We start from the raw sequence: 10,771 nt of genomic DNA on the forward strand, positions 1-10,771 counted from the left end.
TAATATCTTTCAATACCTGATATGACGCTTGGAGAAACATTATGCACATGTATGTAGGATTCGAGAAAAAATTGGGCCGTTGGACAGACTGGACCGGGACTCGAACCCGGATCTTCCGCTTTCCGGGCGACTGCTCTTTAACCATTGATCTATCCAGGGCCCACCGTCCAATCTCCCCACGAATGCCTACTTAAGTGTTTGGCTTGGAGGTGCTCGCATCCCACATGTACAGATTTCCTTAATATATTTGCTATTAGATCTTCAAAATTATAATAAATAACATGTATTCTTTCTTCACTTCCTTTGATAGAATATTAATAGATTTGGTTTTCTCCCATTATACGTAAAAAGAAGGCGGTATCTTCCAAAATCTATCATGATTGCAGTGTTGTCAGCTTTTTCTTATCGTTGTGGAAAGTTATATGCTCTCTTTTCCAGTAAAATTATTGAAAACCTATGAAGAAAGAATAAGTTTATTATTGCTATAAATAAATATTTTTCAAGAAAATTATAATTTTTGTTCTTTTCAGAAGCAAAATTTTTATTTTTACCTTTTAACAGATACATGTCTTGTTTGTTCCTTGTAACTGCAGCTACATTCTATTGGCATAAGAATTTAAATGGAATCTCTATGAAGAAGACATTAGATGATGCAAGTCTACAATATTTTCTTGCAAGTTAATAAGCAATAATATCTTCCAAAATCTTTCATGATTGCAGTGTTGTCAGCTTCTTCTCATTGTTGTTGAAAGTTATACGCTTTCTCTTCCAGTAAAGTAATTGAAAACCTATGAAGAAATAATAAGTTTAATAATGCTATAAATAATTATTTTTCATTAGAATTATTTAATGTTTACCTTTTTTAACAGATTCTGGTATGGATTATTCCTTGTAACTGCAACTGCATTTTATTCGCATAATAATTCACATAGACTCTTTACGGAGGAGACATTAGTTAAGCCTGTGATTACTGGTATAAATTTAAATAATTTAAATGTCAAAGCAATAACTAATATTATTGCTAATTATTTATTTTTTTTGTTTGGTCTTTATGTTTTGAAGTTATTTGAAGTTACTTACATTTATTTTATTTAACATTTATTTTACATTTATTTCTTCAGGAAATCCAATTGTCTGCGAATGGAACTTTATGTGCCCCATCGACTTCGAATTTACTAGTGACTTCTGAACCATTGGCTCAGCCTATGATTACCAGTACAAATTTATACAATTTAAAATTCACAGCAATAACTAATAGTACTGCTAATTATTATTTTTGAACTTATACTTCTTTTGGTACGTTTGGGAATTTGGTCTTTATTTTTTATTTTACTTCTTCAAGATTTGTCTACTGCAAAAGATGACTATCACAACTATATTACTGTGCAAGTTGATGTGCATATGGAAAATTCTTCTATGCCGTGTCATCATCGTATAACATTAAAAAACATTACATTAACAAACATGGAGCAAAGTTCACGATCTCAAGCACGAAATAATCAATATTTAGCTGATGCTTCGATTATACATGTAATGTCTAATCAAGACATCGTACCGGATGAAAAACGCAATTCGTTAAACCAAGACACAATCATGGATCAGGAATTACCTCAATCAGATGTACCCTCTATTTATTCTAACTCTTCAGACCAGTTAGTAATTAATCATTCCACTGGCGAGCAAATTGATATGGATTTAGATCCTTCTTTACCATATAACAATTATCATCAATTTAAACGAGCTCATAAGGAATGTAAAATAAAATTCTTGGGTAATTCATTTGTACATCCATGCTCAGTATGTGACAGATTGTGGTTTAAAAAGGATTTGAAAGAGCCATCTAATGAACATAAGGATATTCTAACACAAATTATACCTAATGTACCTATGGAAAATACAAAGCTTTTCAATTCATGCATACAAGCTTTAAACAAGAAGAATATTCCTTTAATATAACACATAACAGCTTTAAATATCCAGATGTACCTCAGCATCTACCACCTTTAGATTAAGTTTCTGAAAGATTAATTTCGCCTCGTATTTCTTTTATGCAGATCAGACGTCTGAGACATGTGAATGGTAAATACGCCATTTATGGTCAAGTAATTAACGTGCCTGTTTCAGTTAATACAATGGTCAAATCTCTTCAAAGAAATATTGATGACGATTATTGTATAAATGTACATATTAAACGTAAGAAAATTCACAGATCTAGTTCCTTAGATGGCATTGTTAACAAGCGTACAATTAAAGCTTAGCTACAAATTTTAATACCTTCTCGATTGTATAGAATGTGCGATATTAAAATTGATGATTCATTTTTTAATGATAATCAAATTCACGACAAAGTTGAACAAAATGATGTCAGCGAACACATTCCTTTAGAAGAGAGTCTTACTGCGTATCAACAGACATTAATGTGGGATGAAAAACAATATTTATGTATTGCACCTGGCGAAGAAAATTTACCTCAAAGTTTATTAATTGATGAATTTTTGTTTATTTCTTATTTCTTATTTTATTTCTTATTTTAATTAAACCCTTCTTCTTCCTCATGTATAAATAAATAAGATTATACTTATTTTTTGAAGATATTTTTTAGGTTTTTGATGCTATATTCGTTTTGGTACGCAAAAGAAGTATAACTTCGTACGTGCGTATATAAATACACACACCAGCTTTTTTTCTTTCTTAATAAATTTTTCTTAATAAAATTTATATCGTTAGCCAAAAATAAATTCGCACTTCCGATAATACAAATGCATTTTTTTAAAATTATATTTCCCATAAAATGATTATAAAATACTATTGAAAAAATAGAAAAAAAAATTAATTTAGCTTACTTCACAATAACGAAAAAAGAAATAAGAAAGCAAAGAAAAAAAAACGAAGAGAAAAAGAAAGCAAAGAAAAAGAACGAAGAGAAAAAGAAAGAAAGAAAGTTAAAAATACCTGTTAGCGATGTCAAGATAAGATATAGGTATCGACTATGTGAAAAACACAGACACACACACTGTAGTCCCTGTAGCCACTACACTACTACACTATGTATTCAATTTAATACACAAATAAATTTTTACAAAACAAAAGACCAATAATTTAAAATTTTATAAAATAAATAATTTATTAGGAAAAATATTTAAATTTTAAGTTTCGTCTTAAAAAGAATACGTATTCAATATGATATACAAATAAAATCTTGTTGAGGAAAAAAATTTATATCAATTAATTATACTAATTAATTTTATGTGTCGAGACATAAAATAATTCATTATTTTTACTCTCGACTAAATAATAATAGTTTCTGTTAAAATAAATTATTGTTTTCCTTTTATTCATAGTTCACTATTTTTGACAAAAAATAAAAAAACGGCGTGCCATACGCATCAAGATTCGATTTAACAATAAGATCGATGCGCTTATACGCCGATATATAGATATAAAGAACGCTCGAAACTCGATGGCTAAAACGAAAAATTCTCGCTACCGAAAGAAAAAATATAAAAAGAGAAATATCGGTTTCTTGTCTTACTCGCACTCGTATACAGATCGCTCAACTATCGATGGCCAGGAAAAAAAATATACTCGCTATCGCCTAAACAAATAGAAAGGGAGAAATATCGGTTTCTTCTCTCACTCGCACTCGCATTCAAGATCGTTCGTTTGTGTTTAGTACTCACCGACGCTCGCACGCGCACAAAAACCGACGGAGGGTAAAGACTTGCTTTTCCATTCTTAAAATTATTTTTCCATCTTTTTTCCAATATTTCCCGCTTATTTTTGCAAATACGAAGATACAAACCATAGAACATTTTTTATGTATTTTTTTCATTCTCTACAACTTTTGTTTAAAACTTTTTTCGATTAAATGCCTAGATTCTAAGATATAGCCATTTTTTACCCTTTTTACTCTTTATTTTCATAAAGAGTACCTTTCTTTATACTCATTCTCAGAACTCAAATCTTTCTTTCTTTATTGGTCTTTCCTTCTTTCCATGATTATTCTTACCAGATTCACGCATATTTCAATAACGTTCAATTTGTATCTATATATTTGATAAATTTGCACGAGAAAAGAAAACTATATTAAACCGTTTACTTGTTTGATACCTATAAATAATTATATTTATATGGATAAATCGTTTATATATAATACTTTGAATAAAATCTTACAATTCAATAAGATTAGCAATATAAAAAAACACATAAACACGTACACACAAACAACGTGGACGATCGGACTAGCAAAATAAGTATAAAGCAGTGCAATATATACATTCTGTATTCTATATACGACGCCTTTTATATCTCTTCGGTCGGCAATTGAAAGCACACACAAGCACACATATGTACAACGCTTAGTAGAAAAAAGTAGGGTGGTTACGAAGCACCGCACAAAACGGAGACCGCGATAACTAGAAACACAGTATACTGTATTCTATCTCTTTCTCTCGCAGGCTTAATTCTACGGATGTATATGTTTGTCTCTTTTTAATACCGGTAAGTCATTTTCGTTGCAACGACTGCGTTTTAATCGGTTTCAAATCACAACAATTCTAAAGAAGTTTTCATTTCAAAAATATAAGTTCCACTTCAGTCGCATGTGGATTCAACGCACATGATCTTTGTCCCTCCCCACCATTTTCTTCCATCGCTTTACGGTAGGTTCTCCTACAAAACCCATAGAAAATAACTTTACGAAATCGCCTAAATTTATTCTTCGTAATTTTTCGACTTTTCGTTCTATCGAAACTACCACATTTTTCCTCTTAAAATTCATTTCTGTATTCTAAATAATATTTTAGCATTATTACACACTACTAGTAGTTACCAAAATTTTATTTGTTTTCTAGTAATTAAATCAATTAATTACTTTAGTAAAGAAAGATTAACACATAGTACACATTTACTTAAAAATTACATTATTCATTAATATACTTGAAATATTAAACAATTTTGATCTAATATTTTATTAGATGAAAATATTCAAAAAAAACTGCAATTCATCATCGGACAGGAGCGTTAAAACAAATGTATTTTAATAGAAACAATCCAAAATATTAGTAAAGTACATTAAAATATGTGATATACTTTAAATGATTGATAATTAATCGAGGGAAATGCATATTGTAGTCTAGAAACACGGAATATAAGTTAGACGTACCATCCTTTTCTGAATCCACAAGAGATTGACTCTTCTTCATCTTAAAAGTAGGTTAAATATTTCTTTTATTGATACTTGATTATATGAAATTTTGAAAATTACATATTTATAACGAAAATAATATATATATATAATATATATAATTTGTAATAAGTGTAGAATTTATTTTTTGAAAATTTCTTGCTTCATTCTTTTGAAAGCTCCTTTCTCCTGTTTTTTTTTTTTTTTTTTTTTTTTATTCATTACAGAACATACAATCAATTCTCGACGAGAATTATAAGTACTTTAGGCTGGCGTGATGTAATAACATGAAATGTAAATAAATAAGATTTACAATGGTGAGTGTAGATATAATACATTAGACTCAAATAATATTACTATGTTTTAAATCATTCAAATCTTGTTTTAAGGTCAGAAGGGTAGAACCTTTTTAGTCTTCGTACTAGTTCATTTGCTTCCAGTAAATTTTTTGCTAAAGGGTTGGGATGTTTGGCTAAACGGGAGTTGTAGCGTTCACTGAAGCTAACAATTTCTTCTTTTATTGTAGATATTCTTAAATCTTGATGAATTCTTTCGTTTGTAACGTACCATGGGGCATTGCAGATGTTTCGTAGAGTTTTTGATTGGAACCTCTGTAAAATCTCTATATTGGAGTTACTCGCAGTTCCCCATAGTTGGATTCCGTAAGTCCATATGGGTTTTAGAATAGCTTTATAGATAGCGAGCTTTTTTTCCAAATCTAACTTAGACGATCTACCAAACAGCCAATAAATTTTTCTTACTCGTTCTTTGAGGTGTTTTACTTTGGTTTGTATATGTTGCTTCCATGTCAGCCTTTTGTCTAGGATAATACCTAAATATTTGATCGAGTCTCTAACAGGAATATTTACCCCATTAATGACCACAGGGGGACACGTGCCTCTGCGCAATGTGAAGGTTATATGAGCTGATTTACTTTCGTTGATATTGATTCGCCATTTCTGACACCATTTTTCTAGTAAGTGCAGATGACGTTGGAGAATATCAGTCGCGTTTCGTGGATCACTCTCAGATGCTAGCAAGCTGTATCGTCTGCAAATGTAGCAGTAGTTATCCCTTCCGAGGTAGGTAGATCTGCCGTGTAAATTGTGTACAGTATGGGCCCAAGTACGCTGCCTTGTGGAACACCGGACAAGATTGGATAAGCTGAAGTGAATTGGTTTTGATATTTAACCATGAATTTTCTATCTGTAAGGTAGGATTTAAGGATCAGGAAAAAAGGATATGGAAATATTTTCTTAAGTTTATAAAGTAGTCCGGTGTGCCAGACTTTGTCGAAAGCTTGCCTTATGTCCATGAATACTGCGGAGCAGTATTTTTTCTTTTCAAGATCTTGCGATAGTTGACGAGTTATTCTATGGACCTGTTCAATTGTTGAATGGTATTTCCGAAACCCGAACTGATGGTCGGGAAGAGTAGGGACATCCAAGACATTTAGTAGGCGATTAGTGAACATTTTTTCAAATAGCTTAGATAAAGAGGATAAGAGACTGATTGGTCGGTATGACGTAACGTCGTGAGGTGGTTTACCTGGCTTGTGAATGAGTGTAATCACTGCTACTTTCCATGAAGTAGGATAGTAGCCTAGGCGTAAAATGGCGTTGAATAGTGAGGTAATATACGCTATTCCTTTTTTTGGTAATTCTTTGTCATCTTTCCGTTGATTAAGTCGAGGCCAGGTGCTTTTTTCGGATTGACGTGTGATGCAATTGTTGCTTTGACTTCCATTGAGGTAAACGGTTTTATTTGTGGAGATAATTGGAAAGGTGAGTGCATAAATGTCCAGACGTCTTCATCTTCTGCAGGTACTGAAGGTGAAGATGGTTTGAATACATCTGCCAGGTAGGAGGCGAAGAGATTGGCTTTATCTATTGGTTTTCTTGCCCATTCACCCTGGGACTGACGGATAGGTGGAATGTCTTGAATTGGACGAGTAAAACGCCTTGTTGCTTTCCAGAGTGAATAGTTAGAGTCTGCAGTAGGAGTTAAGTTCTGAAGGTAACTTTGAAGACCTTCATTTTTAAAGTTCTGCAGTATTTTTTTTAACACTTTGGTAGCTTTATTAAGTTTACGTTTGTCCTCAGGAGATCTACTATTGTGCCAATTTCTACGCAACTTACGTTTTTCTACAATTTTATTTAAAATATATGCAGGATAGTCATGACCAGAAATATACTCCAGAGAAGGTGTAGAGGCTCGAACTGCATTTATTATGTTGTGCGTTAAATGGTTTACTGCATGATCCACATCATCAGTTGTTTTCAATGGTAAAGTGGTATCAACAGTATTATTGAATGTTTCGCGGAAGAAATCCCAATTTGTTAGTCTATTGTATAAGGAGATTGGTGGCTTTTTGTCGATAATAGTTGTATTTATTGTTGCTATGATTGGAGTGTGATCGGAAGAAAGGTCAAATGAAGAGCAGACCTGTATATATCGAGGAGATAGATTTTTAGCGATAAAAAATCAAGCAAGTCAGGGATTTTATTTACATCAGTTGGCCAGTAGGTAGGCTCACCTGAACTAATGCAACATAATCTATTAGTTTTGATACTTTTTGAGAGTGCTTTTTTAAAGTCACCTCCGGCTAAGAATCTAGAGCCTAGACTTTCGAAGAAATTATCAAAACCTTTTTTTTTGATAGTATGTCTAGGAGGACTGTACACTGCTGAGAAAGCTATTGGGCAATGCCAGTCATATATCATGACACTTGTTGCCTGAAGATGATCTTGTTTATATGGCGCAAGCTCGTAATGTCTTATGTTAGATTTAACTAGAATCGCCGTACCACCATGTGCCCTTCCACTTGGATGATTCGTGGAGTACATCTTATAACCGAAGATTTTAAAATAATTTTTAACCGTAAAGTGTGTCTCCGATATTAATATAATTTGTATGTCATATAATTTTAAAAATGCTTCCAGCTCAATTTACGTTTCATTAGGCCATTAGCGTTCCAAAGAGCAATGCGTAATGTCTTCATTATTTATTAGTACACGACAGCTTACTTACTATTACCGTTAATAATGAAATGAGATTGTTTGATTGTTCGATTTGTTTATTTATTAGTTCACTTTGTTTTTCGATGAGTTTTTCTAGTCTACTTATAGAATCTGTAGACTTGAGCTGTTATTATTGTTTACGTTATTTGAATGCTGCGGATTTGAAGTATCTGATATTTGTATATTTTTATTTACGGCTTGTGCGTAAGACATAGATTGGTCGGCGTAACGTTGAATGTTTACCGGTGGGTTGGTTTCGAGATTAGATTGAATATTTACAGTTTTCCTTATTCTAGGTGTAGGAAACGTCTTTTTGTACATCTCTTGGTAGGAAGGGCACCCTTTGTAGTTCGCAGTATGGTTGGCACCGCAGAGGAAACAAGTTGGTGGAGTATCTATAGATTTCTTACAATCTGCCGTAGCATGCTGACCAGAACATTTAACACACTGAAAATTGCGATTGCAATACTTTTGAGTGTGACCATACTTTTGACATCTCTTGCATTGAGCAATTTCCTTTTTCTTACGTGGTGATTCAAATTTGACTATTGTGTTATTCAGTTTTTTATATTGTAGACCATGTTGTGTTATAGGTTTTTGTTTAAGGTCAATAAAGAACATGGATAGTGGGTTGTGTGTAGCTCTGTGATAAATATTACTGATGTTTACAACTTCGTGACCCAGCTCCATTAGTTCGTCTTTCAGGTCGTTCAAATCAGCAGAGTGATGTACGTTACGTAACACAACTCTAAACGAACGTTCTTGTTTTAATTGAAATGTGTGAAAGCTAGCATTTAATGATTTTAAGGTTTTAGTAATTTTCTGTAGGAGTCCGCATCTGCTGGTAATATACGAACCTGATTATTACTAATTTTATAGGTGTAATTATCTTTTCTAACTACATCATTTAGGCATTTAGTTAAAGATTGAATGTCAAGGACGTCATCTATGTAAATTGGAGGAGGTAGTGGTATTTTCTGCACTTGTTCGTTTTGCGGCATATCGCAATCTGTGACTACACTTGAAGTTAAGACCGAGAATCTGTTAACGGTTTCGGGTACTCCATTACTTCGAGGAACATTGTTGTTATCATCATCTATTCTTGCTCTTTTATTGCTACAAGAAGCATGCTCACGCCTATGAGTAGTAACCTTTTGCCATGGTGGAAATGTGGTTGATGTTTGCATATCCCGGTCAAGGATATGCGAATGGTTTATTGCCATGAGCTGGTGACCGATTTGTTAAAAATTTGAAAATTAAACAACCAGGTAACGAATTTATTCGTTATACATAAAATGTAAACAATATAGTTATAAACGCGGATCTACACTCTGAACGTCCGTACACTTCGAATGTTAAGACGCGACTTGATCACTTTCCTCAAACGACATAGCACCTAACAATGTAATCTAAAATATGTATATCAATAGCGAGTAGTGTAACAAGTGCTCACAATCACAGTTAGCAGTTTACTACTTATAACTTTTGAGATTGTGCTTACAGCATTAACACTACAAAACGAACTAAGTTAATCGAATTTATGATTCAAGTAAAATTAGTTTCTATTATTTGTATATTTTTTTTAATATAATTTGTTTAATTGTTGGTATATTTTTAACAACATTTGTTAAGTCTGTATGGACATTGAATAGATATATTAAAAAAATATAAAAAGTTTGTATTTAATACTATTTTTATTTTTTTTAATTAAATTTATATACCAGTCAAAATATGTTTAAATAAAGTGAGTCGCTATTTTAATTATTTTACAGTATAAATATTTAAATATTATTTACGCATTTTTATACAATATTTTTAACTTTACATTAATAAAAGTTAAAAAATATTAATAAACATATATATTTATATTTTCTTTTTAATTTTCTTTAAAATACATTATGTGGTTAATTTAGTTCCTGCGTTGTAGGTCGTTACCATTTTTCTTCGTTATGAATTTTTCTCATTACATGCAAGCGTTTTGAAACAGTCATTGAAGTAGCACTGAACGCTTTCAAAAAACTCTAAAATCATCTGAATTGAATTTTCATTGAGTAATTTTTGCAATTCAAAATTTTTTAATTTTTAGCTATCCGAGACGCTCTTTGTTTTTCACGTCAAAATCACTCTTTTAAAAGCGTTTAAACAGAATATTAACAAATCCAACCTGTTAAGACTGAATCCCTTTCAACAATGCATATGGTTACCGTTGTAAAGTTCGAAAGTCGTTAATGGACACATTACATAGTTAATCTACAGATTAATTGATTTGTTCCGTTAACGAGCGGAACAAAAGTTTTACATTTTACCTAGGTAATGTACACATTAAAGTAAGTTACTAGTCGTAGAAACCAATGCTATGTAATAGAAGAAAAAAAAAATATTAAGATTGCATTAATAATTAGGCATAATTTTTGGTTATGTTAAGGAGGATATTATCGTATTTATTCTTCTATATAAATCACAAAACACGCATACACTCGTAGAAACAATACATTTTCGTCGCTTATATATACTCATTTCCCCTCCATCATCTTTTGTTATTTTCGCAATCTTAATCGAAGTTTCC

The sequence above is a fragment of the Polistes fuscatus genome, unplaced genomic scaffold, assembly GCF_010416935.1.
Source record: "Polistes fuscatus isolate 324 unplaced genomic scaffold, CU_Pfus_HIC Scaffold5, whole genome shotgun sequence".
In the NCBI taxonomy this organism is placed as follows: Eukaryota; Metazoa; Arthropoda; class Insecta; order Hymenoptera; family Vespidae; genus Polistes; species Polistes fuscatus.